Here is an 18,410-nt window from a genome sequence, read left to right as displayed (position 1 = left end):
AAACCTTCCACATAGAGTCCAGAGTTTTGAGTCTGTCTGTGAACCACCTTTCTGGTACTATGGCCCAGCCAGTGCCACAGCATGGAAGTGCTCTTGGGAGAATATCTGCATACCCTGTAGAGAATAGTGTATATCATACAATCCTTTCATTCCTGACAAGGGAACACTAACTAGTTCTCCATCCTATCCTCCTCTTCCGCCCCCATATCTACCCACGATTGTGAACTGCTTGGATAAATTTCTCAAGACTTTTGGCCTAGTGGTGGTATGACCTAATAATTTTGAAATCTAATTTTGAATTTCACCCTAGTTTACTTTCTGGTTGTCAACTGAATGTTATTTTTATCTAAGCTGTATGTTCACGCTGGTCAAATTAACCAGATAATTGCTAACACTCCAGGTTATGTTGTTTAGAAGTAACAGGAGTTGGAGGAAATGGCCTAAAAACAAGCAAAACCAGAAATAAAAGCCAATAAGAGTCATCCAGTTTTATTTAAAAACTGACAAACCTACATTTCATTTCACGCTCATAGATTCAATCATAAGCTGTATTTCCAAGACTGCTGAATTAGTGGTAAGAAGCTGGTCAAGTTACAGCAATTATCTTTGGGATAATTTACTAGTTTAAAGTGAGCATTTTGATGCTGCGTACCGTGTGGGCTCAGTTTGTTGAATAGTGACTTCTTAATCATTCACATCTGGCCTTGCTCACAGATTCAACCCAGGAGATGGTATAGTATGAGGAAAAAGGACTTTGAAGGAAGACAAAGCTAGGTCCAAATCTTGGAGCTTCTGTCCATGCGCCATACAATCTTGGACTTTGCACCTTTGGAGTGTCAGTTCCCTTATCTGTAAAAATGGTGATGGGAGGGGGAAGATTATTTTCAAGACTCATGTGAAGACTAAAAATTAAATGATATTTTACAGATCAGACATGGAGCTATATAAAGTACCAAACACATGGTTGGTAGTCAGAACAAGTACAGAGGCTAAGGCACAAGTCACTTGAACCTGGGAGGCAGAAACTGCAGTGAGCTGAGAACGCACCGCGCGCTCCAGCCTGGGCAAGAGAGTGAGACTCCATCTCAAAAAAAAAAAGAAAAAAAAAATTATTTCACATCACTCTGAGAACAAATATATAAATAGAGAGGCTGGTATATAAGAGAAACTCAACAAATTCTTGTCAAATAAATGGATACCTTTTGAGTATTTCTTTTCTTTTTTCTTTTCAAGAGATAAGGTCTTGCTCTGTCACTCAGGCTTCAGTGCTGTAGCATGATTATAGCTCACTATAGCCTCAAACTTCTGGGTTCAAGCAATCCACTTGCGTCGGCCTCCCAAAGTGCTGAGATTACAGACATTAGTCAACACGCCCAGCCTTTTTGAATATTTCAAAACAGGGTCACAACACAGACAAAGAAGAGGTGATCACTTACATGCTTTGCAAGTGGAGTTGAAAGCTCACGTCCAAATATTTCCTCTTTCACTTGACTTGAAATTCCCATTACTAAGATCATGACATAATGACCATCATTCATTCAACACACATGGATTGAAAAACCTACTGTGTATCAATTGTGGAGTTGCAAATACTACGTCATATGTCCTTCCTTTGAGAAGGTCTTAATATATAGAATAAACTAGACATGAAAACAAATGGTTACTATAGTATATGTCAACTGCATTGATGGATAAAAATAAGGACATTTTGCTCAGAAGTTGATAGTTAGTGTGCATAAATGTTATTCAACAGTGGGTCTTCTAATGCTCTTTAACTCATATATTTGTAAAAATTATACTGATAAATTCAAAGGCCTTAGGTTTTGGCTTTATGCTTTTCCTTTTCCTAGAATGCTCTTCCCTCTCTGGAAAACCACATCTCCTTCAGCATGCAATTTAATGCTCCAAAAAGAAGCTCATCCGACACTCTGTGATCCCTATCTCCTTTCTACTTGCAACACATCCCATAGTTCTTAACCCTGGCTGTTCAGTAAAATCTTCAAAAAAGGTTCAGAGATTTTATATATCTGAGTCCGACCTAGATTTACTAAATTAGCTGAAACATAAGCATTTGTAGTTTTAAATGCTTCACAGGTGGTTCTAGTTCAGGGGATGAAATTCACTAATTCCAGCACTAATTGTATTATAGTATAAGCAAAACATGTGTTACTGGAGTGTAACAATTGTAGCTCTTCCAGTTTATTTCCCCAGTTTGTAGAATGCTGTAAGCACTCAGCAAAAGTTTGTTGAACATATTCAAAGAATTAGTGAGCAGATAGGGCTGGAAAGGCAGTCTTTTTTTTTTTTTTTTTTCAGATGGAGTCTCACTGTTGTCACCCAGGCTAGAATGCAATGGTGTGATCAAGGCTCACTGCAACCTCCGCCTCCCAGGTTCAAGCGATTCTCATGCCTCAGCCTCCCAAGTAGCTGGGACTTCTGGCCTGTGCTGCTATGCTTGGCTAATTTTTGTATTTTTAGTAGAGACAGGGTTTCACCATGTTGGCCAGGCTGGTCTCGAACTCCTGATCTTAAGTGATCCGCACTCCTTGGCCACCCAAAGTGCTGGGATTACATGCGTGGAGCCACTGTGCCCGGCCAGAGTCAGTTTTAATGAGGGACTCATTCTAGGTGGACAGGAGAAGAGTGGTGTGGGAGTGTGGCATTGAGTGAGGTATGAATTCAGAAGGGGAAGCCTAAAGTGATCCTAGTTTAAGGTTTCAGGGTCATGAAAAAGAAAGAAGTGAATGTCAAAGACCACCTTGGCCTAGTCTATCTTCCTTTGACATAAGGTTGCCCCAGAGTTGGAATGGGATGACATTTGAGTAATCTTCTATTCAGGACTGTATCAGGTCAGCCCTGGATTAAAAGGATTGAATCTAGGATGGAAGCTACTCAGCCACTGTATCAGGTACCCTTAGTGGGAAGTAAAAGAGACAGATGCTGACCAGAAGGAGTTTAAAATCCAGTTAAGACTCATGAAACAACAAAGAAAACATTCACAGAACAACATAGCAATTAACTTACTAGTTACTATTTGCTGAGTGCTTTCTACCTGCCGGTGTTTACCTTAAGCACTTCACAAACATGACTTCACTGAAAATGATTTCTGTTGCACTTGATGAAGACATGTAGGCTTGGAGAGAATAAGTACCTTGTTCAAGGTTATACAGCCAATAAGTGTTGAAAACCAGATGTGGACCCAGGTTTGGCTGACTCCAGAACTTGTGCTTTTTGTGCACTACACTAGAAAGCCTTTATCCTTGCGTCTCTGGTATGCAGCCTCTGGTTCAAGTGATTACCTAAAATCACATGGTAAATTTTACCATGTGCTCTAGATTTAAAACCTTTCCACAGCTCTCCACTGCCTTACAGAATGTGTTAAACATGGGAGTATTTGACAGAACCAAGTAGAGGTAACTGAGTTGAATGAGGTTGATGTTGGTTTCCAAAAACAGTGAGTTTACTTTAAGTTTACTTGAAGAAAGTAAGGAATATGGAATATGGAGGAGAAAGAACAAAGCAAGGACTAAACCTAGACCGGAAATATTTCGGGGAAAAAACCCTTGGCTTACTTCCACACCCACTAAAGTGAAACTTCTGCACATACCAAACCAAACTTCTCATGAACACACACGCAGAACCTGTGAGATTCTACTAATAATTTTTTCACCAGATAAATAGAATAGTAAAATTAGTAAGATACATTTTACCAGAATTAAGCTGTTTTTACTCACAACACTTCTGACACCAACTTTAAGGGTTGTTTTCTCACACCAACCAATTCTCCACCTCTCTGGAAATTGACTGGGTGTCCAGCAATCCAATTCAATTAGCACTAACTACTCAGAGTTGGCCTCTGACTCTTCAGGTTTAAGGGCTCAGAGCCACAAGGCTGCCCTCATTTCAGATGCTAGGTGAAATATCAGATCACCCATACTTCTCCACCCTCCCCTAGCTTTATTAAGCTATAGTTGACAAATAAAAATGGTATATATTTACAGTGTACGATGTGAGGTTTTGATATATGTATATGTGGTGAAATAATTCAATGACAGTAATTAATATATCTATCACTGCACATACAACTTTTTTTTGTGGTGAGAACATTTAAAATCTGTTGTCTTAGCAATTTTCAAGAATACAATACAGTATTCTTAACTAGCATTACTATGCTGTACAATAGATCTCCAGAATTTATTCATCCTAACAGAAACCCTGTACCCTTTGACAGTATCTCCCCATTCATTTCTCCTTACCCCCAGGCCCTGTTAACCACCATTTTACTGTCTGCATCTATGAGTTCCGCATATAAGTGAGATCTGTAGTATCTGTAGTCTTTCAGTGACTGGCTTATCTCACTTAGCATAGTATCCTTTAGGTTTACCCAGATTATCGTAAATGACAGAACTTCCGTATTTTGAAAGGCTGAACAATATTACATTGTGTGTTTGTGTGTGTGTGTGTGTGTGTATGTATGTGTGTGTGTGTGTGTAAAACATTTTCTTTATCCGTTCATTCATTGATGGACACTTAGGTTGATTTTCTATCTTGGCCTTTGTGAATAATGCTGCAGTGATTGTGGGAGTGCAGATATCTCTTCAATATATTGATTTCCTTCCTTTTGGATATATATCCAGAAGTGGGATTGCTGGGTTATAAGGTAGTCCTATTTTTAATTTCTGAGGAACCTCTATGTGATTTTCCACCATGGCTGCACCAATTTACATTCTGACCCACATTGTACAAGGTTCTCCTTTCTCCACATCCTCACCAACACGTGTTATCATTTGTCTTTTTGATAGATATTCTAACATGTGTGAGGTGATATCTCACTGTGCTTTTAATTTAACTTACATTTTCCTGATAATTAGTGATGTTGACCATTTTTTCACATACCTGTTGGCCATTCATACGTCTTCTTTTGAGAAATGTCTATTCAGGTCTTTTGCCTTTTTTTTTTTTTTCTTTTTCTTTTTGAGACGGAGTTTCCCTCTTGTTGCCCAGGCTGGAGTGTAATGGCACAATCTCAGCTCACCGCAACCTCCGCTTCCCGGATTCAAGCAATTCTCCTGCCTCAGCTTCCTGAGTAGCTGGGATTACAGGCGTGCACTACCACACCTGGCTAATTTTATATTTTTAGTAGAGACACGGTTTCTCCATGTTGGTCAGGGTGGTCTTGAACTCCCTCAGGTGGTCTCAGGTGATTTGCCCACCTTGGCCTCCCAAAGTGCTGGGATTACAGACGTGAACCACTGCGACCGACCCTTTTGCCCATTTTTAAATCTGGTTATGTGTTTTCTTGTTATTGAGTTGTTTGAATTCCTTGTGTAATTTGAATACTAACCTCTTATCAGATATATGGCTTGCAAATACTTTCTTTCATTCCATGGAATGGAATGTCTCTTTTCTTCTGTACATAGGTTGTATTCCATAGATTGTTTCTTTTTTTATAGAGAAGCTTTTTAGTTTGATGCACCCTTATTTGACTATTTTTGCTTTTGCTGCCTGTGCTTTTGGGGTCATAACCAAAAAAGTGATTGCTGAGGACAATGTCAAGAAGCTTTTTTCCTGTTTTCTTCTAGTAGTTCCACAGTTTCAGGTCTTATGTTTAAATCTTCAATCCATTTTGAGTTTTTTTTTTTTTTTTGTATAAGGTGTGAGATAAGGGTCCAGTTTTAATCTTTTGCATGTGGAAATCCAATTGTCCCAATACCATTTATTGAATAGTCTGCCCTTTTCTCGTTGTGTGCTCTTGACACCTTTGTTAAAGATCGATTGACCATAAATGTGTGGAATTATTTCTGGACTCTCTATTCTGTTCTATTGGTCTATATGTCTGTTTTTATGCCAGTACCATGCTATTTGAGATCACCTGTACTTCTATGTGACCAGCCATAAATCAGCTATCCCCATAACCCCCTCCTAAGTTTCAATGATTTCCTAGACTGGCCAACAGAACTCAGGAAGGCACTTTACTTACATTTGTATTTTAAAGGATACAAATGAACAGCCGACGAGAGGTATAGGGGCGAGGCCCAGAAAAGTCCCAAGCATAACAGCTTCTGTACCATGGAGCTGGAGTGTGCTACCCTCCCAGAATGCAGATGTGTTAACCAACTGGGAAGCTCTCTGACCTCCATTGTTTATGGGTTTTGATGGAAGTTTCATTAAGTAGACATGATTCATTAAATAATTGACCATTGGTGATTGAACTCAATCTCTACCCTCTCTCCCCTCTCCAGCAGAATGGGGATGAAAGTTCCAAGTTTCTAATCAAGGCTTGGCCTTTTTGGCTTCCAGCCCCTATCCTGAAGCTACCTAGGGGCCCTCAGCCACCAGACATCTAATTAACATGCACAATATACTCTTACCCTTACCATTCCCAGGATTCCAAAATGTTTCAGGAGCTGCATGCCAGGAATCTGGGACAAAGATAAAATATTTACTTTTTACAATAACATAAAGGACATCTTTGCATGCTGATTCTTGTTATCTGGTGATGTTGCTAAGCATGAAGAAATCATTCTAAAATCTGGGACGGAAAGTTCATATCAATAACTAAAACTGTACAGGTTTAAATGTGTGGTGACTTTAACTTAGAATGCATATCCATTCAGATGTTACATATGCACATTCACAAGGCACATTTGAAGCCTGTGCTATGAATGAAGAGCAGTCTGGGAGGCCCTGCAGCCCTTAGCAATTTGGCAATTTGGTCTTTACTTGGAGTTTGTATTTCCTTCCTCACTTTTTATATTACGTGGCCTTGTCTCATGATGGCACCATTGTGACATATGTACAGGCTGGCCACACTCTGTTCAACTGTTGTTTGCTTAATGCATTCTCTCATGATAAACTGGACCCAAAGCTTACCTATTCTGCCCCCCACCCCAACTTTAGAATGATAGACAAATGATGAAGCTTCCCCACAGGAGATTCCTTTTATTTCTTTTTAATATTTTATGTATGTATTTATTATTTAGAAAACACTCTCTCGGCCGGGCGCGGTGGCTCAAGCCTGTAATCCCAGCACTTTGGGAGGCCCAGACGGGCGGATCACGAGGTCAGGAGATCCAGACCATCCTGGCTAATACGGTGAAACCCTGTCTCTACTTAAAAATACAAAAAACTAGCCGGGCGACGAGGCGGGCGCCTGTAGTCCCAGCTACTCGGGAGGCTGAGGCAGGAGAATGGCGTAAACCCGGGAGGCGGAGCTTGCAGTGAGCTGAGATCCGGCCACTGCACTCCAGCCTGGGTGGCAAAGCAAGACTCCGTCTCAAAAAAAAAAAAAGAAAGAAAGAAAGAAAACACTCTCTCATTCTCTGTCGCCCAGGCTGGAATGCAGTGGCGCAATCATAGCTCACCGTAGCCTAGAATTCCTGGGATCAAACGATCCTCCTGCTTCAGGCTCCCAAAGCACTGGGATTACAGGTGTGAGCCACCACGCCTGACATCTGCAGGAAATTCTAACTTTATTTTCACCACCATTAGTTCAATTATGGTCAACAATTTACACATACAAATCTTGTAAGCATCTTTGTATTGCTTAACTCCATCTTTTATAATCTTCTTAGCCACTGTTTCTATATTGTTGTTACGCAAACGTATACCACTTTATTGGTAAACTGTTATTTTGTTTTTATATTTTTGTTGGTTCTGCTTCTTTGTGTATCTTTTCTATTGTCTTATTCCTTAATGTGTATGCTTTAAATGTGTATGTCTGCGACACTGTTGGAAAAAAAATTAATTTTACATTTGAATGGCTGGTAAATAACATAATTTTTGTGGACATTTATTAAAACAAATAAAAGAGAAGAGTACATTCTTGTGGGTTTCTATGAAATCAGTTTTCTTGTAGCATTATACTCACATAATATATGAATAGACTAAACAAAACATTCCCGTGCTTAACAATTAGCAGCAAGTCCATGCCATTCACTAATTATTTATTGAGGATTTACTCTGGGCCAGACACAAATGGGTTCGAGCTCACAGGACATGACAAGATGCTGTGTGTCTAGAATTAAGAGAGCAACAACAGGTCCTATCACTCTTCTGCTTAAAATACTTGGATAGCCTTAGGTCCAAATCTGTTCAAAATATTCCTCTCCCATACAGATACTGGCTCAAGGAGCCCAAAAAGGGAAAAGGTGGCTTTAAGATACTGAGCTGTGGCTGGGCGCGGTGGTTCATGCCTGTAATCCCAGCACTTTGGGACGCTGAAGCAAGTGGATCACCTGAGGCTAAGAGTTTGAGACCAGCCTGGCCAACATGGTGAAACCCCATCTCTACTAAAAATACAAAAAATTAGCTAGGTGTGGTGGTGCACACCTGTAGTTCCAGCTACTTGGGAGGCTGAGGTATGAGAATTTCTTGAACCTAAGAGGTGAAGGTTGCAGTAAACTGAGATTGCGCCACTGCACCTCAGCCTGGGCAACAGACCAAAGATTCTGTCTGAACAACAGCAACAACAGAAAGACACTATGCTGTGCCTCTCATCCTGCATTTTTTCCTCTTTGCTCTTAGTACTTTCTGATCATGTTTCATATTAATTATTTCTGGTTTCCTATCAGCTTTGAATTAATCCTAGCTTTGTACCCTGGGCCCTCACTTTCAGATCCTCTCAGTTCTATTCCATGCATATTATGGAGAAAGTCTTACCCTACCCATAACCAGACCCGGCTTCTGGAAGTATAACCCCAGAATGGCATCTGAGACCCCACTTGGCCTGGCAGAGGAGTTTCAACGTGTTCCATAGCTTTGATGTTACTATTCCTTACTTTAAGACACTTTTAGATCTGACACATGTTCATTTCACCAGCTTGTCTCCTGCCATTCCTCAACTAGGATGTTATGGATCTGTCCTATTGAATTTCTTGAGCAGTTTCTGGAGCAAGTAATTTTATTTCTCATCTCATTTTTGCACACAGCACATTTCCTCCTCATAAAAACCCCTGTTCCACCATCCCCAATTCTCCAGCTATCTCCTCCTCTTAATCTCAAAGCTAGTTTCAGGGGTCTCATCTCCCAAAAAGTTCCAGTCTGACTTAGATGCTTCTCCTCTAAGCCACAGTGTTTATGGCACTATAGCAATTGCTTTGCTTATGTGTCTCCCACTTGCTCCCAGATTTTGAAAGAGGTTACCACGTTTTATTTGACTTTTTTTTTTTTTTGAAACGGAGTCTCACTCTATCACCCAGGCTGGACTGCAGTGGTGCCAGCTTGGCTCACTGCAACCTCTGCCTCCTGGGTTCAAGTGATTCTTGTGCCTCAGCCTCCCAAGTAGCTGGGATTATAGGCGGGTGCCATCACACTCAGCTAATTTTTGTATTTTCAGTAGAGACAGGGTTTCGCCATGTTGCCCAGGCTGGTCTAGCATTCCTGAACTCAGGCAATCTGCCAGCCTCAGCCTCCCAAAGTTCTGGTACTGCAGGCATGAGCCACCATGCCCAACCTTTTATTAGACTTTCTATCCTATCCCTAGCCTATGATAGGGATTCATTAAGTGACTATTGAGTAAATCAGTGAATGAATGAATTAATGAATAAGTGAATATATTGCCTAATACATCTACTTAAAGCCTCTTAGAAAGCAGGTATGGTATGAATTGTAAACGAACAATAGTACTACAATCTTAATATGGAGGGTGAGAAATAGAAAGGTCTTCAACAGATAATATTTTTTTCTATTTACATATGTCCTTTTTTTCTAGATATGAGCAAAAGTCTAAGTGCCAATTGCTGAATCAAGATTTACCCAAATGTCACCAAAACCAGTGGCAAGTTAGTCAAATATACGACTCATCATTGAATTAGCAATTATTGAGTATCTATTATGTGCACATCACTGTTTAATCTATAAGGATGTCGTGATTTAGTGAGGAAGCATATACAAAAATAACCCTGAGGAAGGGCAGACTGTGATAATCAAATTAGAGACTCAAACCACATTCTGTGGGATTCAAATGGAAAAAAAAAAGATTAATTCTTATTAGAAGTAATCAGGTCAACAATGTATGGGGTGGTCACAGGCTGTGAAAATCAGGACAACCAGCTAATTAATGTTGCACAGAATAAATGGTGGATTAAATCACATCTATTGCTTGTCAGCTGGTTGTTTTTCTTCACAACTGCCTTAACCTCTGAATGACATGGAAGTGAGAAAGAAGAAGGAAGTGCAGCAGGACTCAAAGAGGAAGAAATGACTCTTGCTAAAGAAGGAAGAGAAGTGGAACCAACCACAGGGAGGAGAGATGGGGTAAAAATTGTTTTGATTCCGTTGTAGCATTTCCTTGAGTCTCTTCAGTTCTAAGAATAGGGAAAGGAAGAAAAGAAGAGAGCCTGTCATGGAACCAAAGGAAGACAGCACCAAAATAAGGAGAAAAGAGCAAAGAAGCAGAAATGACTTGGAATCATGCCACAGAATTATGCCACCATACTGCTGCTTATAAAACGTCCATACTGAAAATGTTTTAGTGACGATACAAATAAGAAGGTAGAGGAGACATGGTTGTAGATAGTGATCTCAGGAAAAAAGTGTGTTACTAGGGTTATCATTAGAACTTTTCACAAATAGTCCCACTCTTCCCATTAATGTACACTGGGGGATCAAACTGCCACCTCCTTTGAGGGTTGATATGGCTGTGTGGCTTGCATTGGCCAATAAAATGTGAGGAGAAGTGACAGACATGTCGAGTGTATGAGAAATACCTTTCAGCCACTAAGATTTGGAGTGTTAGTATAAGCTAACCTGTCCTTATTAATACAGTTACCCAGATAGAAAAGGAAAAGATTGCTAATATTTATGCAAAAAAAAAAGATTAAGAGAGAAAAATTTGTGGGACAGGCCAAAGGAGTACTATAAGAGTTGGATTCAAGTAAGAAATAAAATGCAAAGCTAAATAGTTAAGCATTATAAAATGTGTAATGATTTCTTTCTTCTAATAGTTTATTTGTATGTCTTTCTCTTTGTAATATTCTTCTTCACACAGAGCATCTGCTTTTAGTTTCAACTACTGTCTCAATGTGAATAATTAGAAATTCATCTATCTGATTTTGACAACAACATTCACATTTCTAACTGCCTACAAAAATATACCCATTTTAAAAGACTCCCAGTACAACTGTTCACACATGTTCATGTCTAAGAATGAAACAATGAAACTCCTTAGAAGATCAAACTTCCCCCCAAAAAATTCCTTTCCCCTTTTTGTTAACAAAATCTCCCCTCAAGCCTTGCTAGTTAACTTAGATCACTTCCTCTTCTTATTCCTCCTTATTCAATCTCTGCTTCAAAATGCCTTTCAGATTTGCCACTTTCTCTACTCACATCTCAGCTACCCTAGTCCAAATGCATTTAACTCATACCTGGACCATGGTCATAAACTCCTCTCTTCTTCTCCAATGCATTCGCCCACCCCTCCATCCTGCCCACTCTTTGCAGACTAACTTCCCTCCACAAAGGTCCTCTGCGACCCCTCAGCCTCATGTCCAACAGCATTCACCATAGCCTGCCCCTCCAGGCCTCTCCCACTGCTTACCAGCTGCTGTGCTCAGGCTGGCATGTTTGGTGTTTGCTGTGCTGTGAGCCATTCTGCTCATTCCTCCGTCCTTATTTTACCAAAATTTTTACCTCCAACTCTGCAAGTGCTCTCACTTTCATCTTCCCAATAAAAAATCCCACACATCTTTAAGGCTCACCTTATATCCCTTTTTCCTCTTTTCCCAGAAAAATTAACAAATCCCACCCAAAGAGATATCTCCCTTTCTCTACCCACATAGCACTTAGTCACAGAGTTTAAAGTTCTCTGAGAAGTCATATAGAACAATTCTTCAATTTTATAGTTGAAATTAAGGGACTTGGTTAGTCCTGCAACCAGTTAGTGACAACTAAAACTAGAATCCAGATGTCTTGAATGCATTTTCTTTCCCACTACATTTTACTGCTTTTTCTTTGTTAACTGCAAGATGTTTTACAGTTTAATTCTATTCAACCTTATATTTTGTTTAGTGTTTAAAAATCATGTATCCCTGATAAGAGCATATGCAGCTTAGGAGCAATGATGTGATACAGGGTCTATATTAGGTAAAAAGCTCTTATTTTGGGGGCATTTAAGGCTGACATTCACAGTAAGGTTGAATGTAGAGCCAAACCATTAAACTAATATGTTTTGGAATAATTAGGAATCAGAGCCAGGAACACAAATCAAACCATGGAGAAAAAATAAGAGTAATTTAATGTCAGGAGCTTACAAAACCAGAATCAAGAGAAATGAGGAACATGCCATAGTACAAATTCCTTGGTTGAACTATAGATGGTTCAAGAGGGGTAGGTCAATAGGGACATGTTCCTACCCAACTCCTAGAACAGCGAGTATAGGAAGAAGAAAACGGATCCTTACCAGTATCCTCACAAGGCTCCTCTGTCTAGCTAGAGAAGACAACCCTAAAAGGGGACACCAAACATGAGAAAGCATGATTTCTAATTACAGAAGGTCTTACTAGCCAGAGAGGGGCTGAGCAGGGAGGCTAGAGCTGCTCAGATCCAAAAGGTGTTAAGATGCCCTTAATTGGCTGTTGGCGCAACCCCATAATCCTCCTGAGGCAGAAGGATTGCTTGAGCCCAGGAGTTCAAGCATTTGGTGCTCCCACTGCAGGCTTCAGGGTGTGGGTTCATCAGAACCTATCCCTCTTGAACCCTGGCCCAGGCCCCTGGACAGAGGCCTATGCCTCTTAACTCCTATCCTAGCTGCAGGACAACAGATCTAGCCTACCAGTGATTGACTTGGCCTACCTGTGCTAACTCCCTATATTTGGTTAACATAAATAGCTTAGCATGGAGTATACAAGATATTGCATGCTTTTACCCCACTTTTCTTTTCCAGTTTTATTTCCCAAGGTATCCCTTTTCTTATCTTAAGTGATAGCCATCCAGGCAGCCACCATTCCTCACATATAATATATATTTTCAGGCCTCCTTGTGCTGTTCCCTCTGCCTAGAGTGCTCTTCCTGTTCCCTTCCCACTCTATCTGACTGACAAGAATGTATTTATATTTTGAGATCCAACTCATATGCTTCTGCCGTAGTTAAGTATTCTCATATTCTCCCTAATCAGAAGAGAGGAACTCGTTCCTTTCTCTAGACTCTCATAATCGGTTACTTGTGTTTTTCTTACAGCACTTTTAAAAAAATATGCTTTATAGTATGGTATAGTTTTAAAACTTCACTGTATTATATTCAAGCACCTAGAGAACAAGAACTATGTCTTAACTTTCACTGTACCCTCACAGGACCTAGTCCATCCTGTTGAATAAACATGTTGGGCTAGGCCAGGCATGGTGGCTCACATCTGTAATCCCAGTGCTTTGGGAGGCTGAGGCAGGGGTATTACTTGAGGCCAGGAGTTTGAGATCAGCCTGGGCAACATAGCAAGAGCTGTCTCCACAAAAAAATAAAACGAAAATAAAAAGCTAGCTGGGAGTGGTGGCGTGCGCCTGTAATCCCAGATATTTGGGAGGCTGAGGCAGAAGGATTGCTTGAGCCCACAATCAACATTCTGCCCTAGAGTGGCACATTTATTACAATGAATGAACCTACATTGACACATTGTTACCACCCGAAGTCCATAGTTTACATTAGGCTTCACTCTTGGTGCTATATGTACATGGTTGGGTTATGACAAATGTATAATGACAAGTATCCACCACTGTATCATACAAAGTAGTTTCACTGCTCTAAAGATTCTCTGTGTTCTGCCTATTCATCCCTCCATTCCTGCGAACTCCTGACAACCAGTGATCTTTTTTACTGTCTCTGTAGTTTTGTGTTTTCCAGAATGTCATATAGCTGGAATCATAAAGTATGGAGCCATTTCAAGTTGTCTTCTTTCACTTAGTATAATTATATGGATTTAAGTTTCCTTTATGTCTTTTCATGGAGAATAGAGAGAATGCCACTCTTTTCATGCTTGATAGCTCATTTCTTTTTAGTGCTAAAAAACTTTCCATCCTCTGAATGTACCATGGTTTATTTACTGGTTCACCTACTGAAGAACACCTTGGTTACTTCCAAGTTTTGTTAATAATGAATAAAGCTGCTATAAACATTTGTGTGCAGGTTTTTATATAGACATGAGTTTTCAACTTATCTGATTAAATACCATGAAGCATAATTGCTGTATCATATAGTAAAAAGATGTTTGGTTTTGTGAGAAACTGCCAAGCTATCTTTCAAGATGGCTTTGCTGTTTTGCATTTCCACCAGCAATGAATGAGCTTTCTTGTTTCTCCATATCCTCACCAGCATTTGGTAGTCAGTGTCTTGGATTTTTGCCATTCTAATTAGTGGTAGTAGCTCACTGTTTTTTAAATTTGCAATACCCAGATGACATATAATGTTGAACATCTTTTTATGTGCTTATTTATCATCAGTTTATCTCCTTTGGAAAGGTACTACTCTCTATTTTTCACCTAAGAAAAATAAATACATGCCAATTTTTCAAACAATATACTGGTTTACAAAGTAAAAAGTTGAAGTTCTCTCTCTCTCAATCTCACTACCCAAAAGTAATCACTGTTAACATTGTTTTCATTCAAGACATGTTTCTATGCATTTACATACCTACAAATGTATATTTTATTTACTCATATGATTTTTATTTTAATAGTATTTTATGAGTTAATTTTTAAATATATGTTAAAGGTATATTACTTTAATATATCCTGGAGACCTTTCAATATCAGTAATGGGTGCAGAATATGCCAGAGGACGAATGTGTTATAAAGTAACTAATCAGTTCCTTATTGGACATTTACATTGTTTTTAAAATTTTTCTTTTTTTTAACCTTTAGGCAATTCTATAATGAACCACCTTTGATATATACACGCACACATCTCTGTACAACAATGCCAGTATTTCTGTGAACAGAGTCTTAGAAATGGAATTGCTGAGTCAAAGATTACATAATTTAACAACATGATAGGAATTGTTCTCAAACTGCCAAACTGTGCACAAAAGAGACTGTTCAAATTTACACTCCCATCTAGTGTTAGAGAGTGGTTCAGTATTCAGAAAGGCCATAAGAGTTTTAAATAGGTGCCTCAGGAGCTACCGGGGAAAAGAAGGGGGTAAGAAAAGGGCTGGTAGTCCACACAGCAATCTCCTGTCGTCTTCAATGAGAACACCTCTCCTTTGATCGACATTATTTATTGGGCTTAGTTTAAAATTCCTCTTGAGGAGAAGTTTCTGGTAGTAGACATTTGAAAACTTTTGAAATAAAAAAATTACCTGTTTTTAAGTGACAAAAATTATTAATTTATAGGTTACTTAGGAATGTTCTCAGGTGCAAGTAACAGATGACCCAACCACAGCAGATTGAATCAGCAAGGGTACAATTTTCTCATGTAACAGAAATGCAGCAGCTGCATTCATTCGGTGGCTCAGCGGCCTTTTAGGCTTTTCCTTTATGGTTGCAAGATGGCACCACTCCAACTCGAGCATCATGTTTGTATTCAAGACGAAGGAAAGGGAGACAGTTTGTATCAGTCACTCTGGCCCTTTTATCAGAATTGCAAAAGTGCTCCTAGAAGCAGTCTGCTTCTCCCTAAGATCTTTGCTCATATGTTATTGGGCAGAGTTTTTTTTGTGTGTAGCGTCTAATGGTCACAAGGGAGGTTGAGAAAAGTGATTCATTTTTTCTGGCTTTTATAGTAAGGAAGCAGGCAAAAGATATGTTGGGTGTAGTTGTTGGTTTAGCTGGTCATGATGCTCTGCCCCCAAGTGCTCAGAATACTGAAGACTAAAGATGCAATGACAAACAAGATTGTCCTTATTCTTTTTGCTTGTTTTTTGCTTTTAGATACAGCCATAACTTTATTACAAAATCATTCTTTTGGCATTAGTTGGTTATAGTGATAGCAAGATAATGTGATTGTGCAGACCAACTCTGATGGAACCACTGTATTGCCTGCTTACTGAACCAAACTTCAGCTACCTCACATCCATTACATACAAGTGACCCGCAGTTATTACCGCTACAAATCTTAACGTGTGTACCACTGAGGGAGGAGTTGATGCTAAGGGAATAGATTACATGTTGATAAGACTACAAAAGTTCCTTTATGGGACTTTTTCTTCCTCTTCCCATCCAGTGACTTTGCTTTAGAATAATCACATTACTTAGAGCTAGTCTGAGTAGCAGCAGCACCCAAGGAGCATCAGTTCTTGTTAAAAAGCAATGCCTGTGTGATGCACTTTTACACCACAGGCAAAGGGAAAGATCCCTCTCATTTTAAACTCCTGCAGAGTCCCTTAATAAAAAATAAAAGCATTCCATCAAGTTATTCTGGGTGGTGTTATTGCTGTACATTTGTTGGTGAATCATTTTCTGTGCTGTGTTTGCTTTGAAAGGATCTTCCAATATATCTCCAATATGCCTTTCTTATCATGTCCTTTTCTTTAGCTAGGATTTCACATAACCCTAATGCTTTATTAAGAATATCTTCCTTATTGTCACACTGGTTTTCTAGCATGTCTTCATAGATATCCACAAGAAAGGCAATTAGGTAGGGGGAACTATGACTTGGTTGTAAATCAAGTAATTGATTTAACAGATTAGGATATTTGGAAAGACCATGATCCTGTAAAATCCATTTCAAATAGTTCCATGCACTTTCATTATGTGGCACTAGTTGAATCATTTCCAGAGTGTATTGGACTTCTCTCTCCAATACAGCACGATCATTGTAGCCAGTGGTGTTAGAAATAACGAAGTATCTTTGGTTCCAGACAGAGCTATTTCTCACATCCTCTTTGAGAAGTTGGTCCACATACTGCAGCTCATTATCCCAAAGTTTAAATTCCTGAATAACCCGTTGTCGATGCTGCCAGGCATGATAATTCTTTGCATCCTGATTAAGAATATTAGCAAAAATTCAGGCTCCTGAGATGGATCTCTTAGCCGTTCCACTAATACTCGCCTATGATGCCAAACTTGATAGTTTTGGGGCTGCCCCTCAATTATGGCAGTGATGTAGTTCATTTCCTCATGTAGATCCTTCTGAAGTGACTTTAAGAGGACTCTCCGGAAATGCCACACTGTATAATTGGCTGCATTTAACTCAGTAGCATCCCAGGTTAGCTTAAAAGTTCGTTTGCTTCTTTCATCATGCTGCAGGATAGCTCAGAAGTAATCATAAACATCTCTAAATTTGTCACTATAAATGATCTGGACCATGAGATTGGGGCCATCATTCTGCAGCACTGGATCTATATCAGCCCATTCTTCTCTGTCCCTGCACAGGAGGCAGGAGAGCGAGTCTAGGCTCAGAAACCCGTCATCCATGGGGAAAGCCACGGCTTCCCCAGCCTCGGCTGCCATCTCTTCCTCGTGCTGCTGCTGGGGCAGGGGTGGATGCTGCTAGGGCGGGGGCTGCTCCAGCTGCCCAGGCTCGCCGCCTTGCGCAGCCTCCCGACCCCCTCGGTGGCCACCATCTGAAGATAGTCCTTATTCTGAAGGTGTTAACAAACAGAAGTGCAAACAAACCAGTTTGCACCAATATGCAATAAAAACATTATATGTCCCAATGCAAAATATGTAGAGGAGATATTAGAGGCCCAAAGGAGAGGATAGTTAATTCTATCTCAAGTGGGGAGGGATGGTAGGAGATCAAATAAGACTGTATCCAAAAAGTGACGTTTAAACAGAGTCTTGGAAAATGAGTAGATGCTCAGTGAGTGAAATGTATTCTAGGTAAAGGAATGGAGGTTCTGAGGCACAAATCCATGCGGTGCATTCCAGGAGCTGCAGGCAGTTCATCATGAATGAGGAGGAGGTTTGGAGCTAGATGATGATCCGGGAGACCTAGGGAGAGATGAAGCTAGAAATTGATGCTGGGACCAAGTCACGCAGAGGGCTTACTGTGTTTCACAACAAGGAATCAGGAAACCCTTGTGACCTGGACTGTATCATTGAGATTGTGTCACCTAAGCTGTCCAGTGCAACCATAAAGTGGAAAGCATGTGAAAAAAAAAGTCCAAAGTACCTAAAACCTTTGTTGGATTTCCCTTTCACCTGGGTGCAGCTACACCTCAACACCCGAGTAGCCTGCACACCTGATAGCCCTATTGGGTAAATACTATTGAGTCCTTAATCAACTCTTGAGTTGTATTTGCCACCGACTCCTAGGGAAAGTTACTGCACTTCTCTGGGCCTCAATTTCATCATCTATAAAATAAAAATTAAACTTTGTAGTATTGAATTTTACTTCCCCCACCCTCAAAATGTTTTCAGATGCATGATTCAGGAACATCAACCTGGTATAATTAAAGGGAAAACAACATCAAGAAAGGTTTTTGAGTCAGAAAGACCTGGGCATGAATCCTGGCTCTCCATGTGTTAACAGAGTTACTA

At 39.9% G+C, this 18,410-nt stretch overlaps 1 long non-coding RNA gene and 1 pseudogene across 2 annotated transcripts in view; both read right to left on the bottom strand.

The window, feature by feature from the left end:
• Nucleotides 1-515: 515 nt before the first annotated feature.
• LOC117080038 overlaps nucleotides 516-18,410 on the bottom strand; it is a 33,562-nt gene continuing 15,667 nt past the window's right edge. Inside the window, exon 3 of the long non-coding RNA XR_004435689.1 lies at nucleotides 516-849. This is a non-coding gene — a long non-coding RNA (uncharacterized LOC117080038). The remainder of the gene's footprint in view (nucleotides 850-18,410) is intronic.
• On the bottom strand, nucleotides 15,081-17,491 carry LOC117080033 (annotated as a pseudogene). The gene has a single exon (XR_004435683.1). The product of XR_004435683.1 is annotated as a protein farnesyltransferase/geranylgeranyltransferase type-1 subunit alpha-like (transcript).

The sequence above is a fragment of the Trachypithecus francoisi genome, unplaced genomic scaffold (genome assembly GCF_009764315.1).
Source record: "Trachypithecus francoisi isolate TF-2019V2 unplaced genomic scaffold, Tfra_2.0 Lachesis_group8, whole genome shotgun sequence".
NCBI classification, from domain to species: domain Eukaryota; kingdom Metazoa; phylum Chordata; class Mammalia; order Primates; family Cercopithecidae; genus Trachypithecus; species Trachypithecus francoisi.
This window is presented reverse-complemented; position numbering and strand designations above follow the sequence as displayed.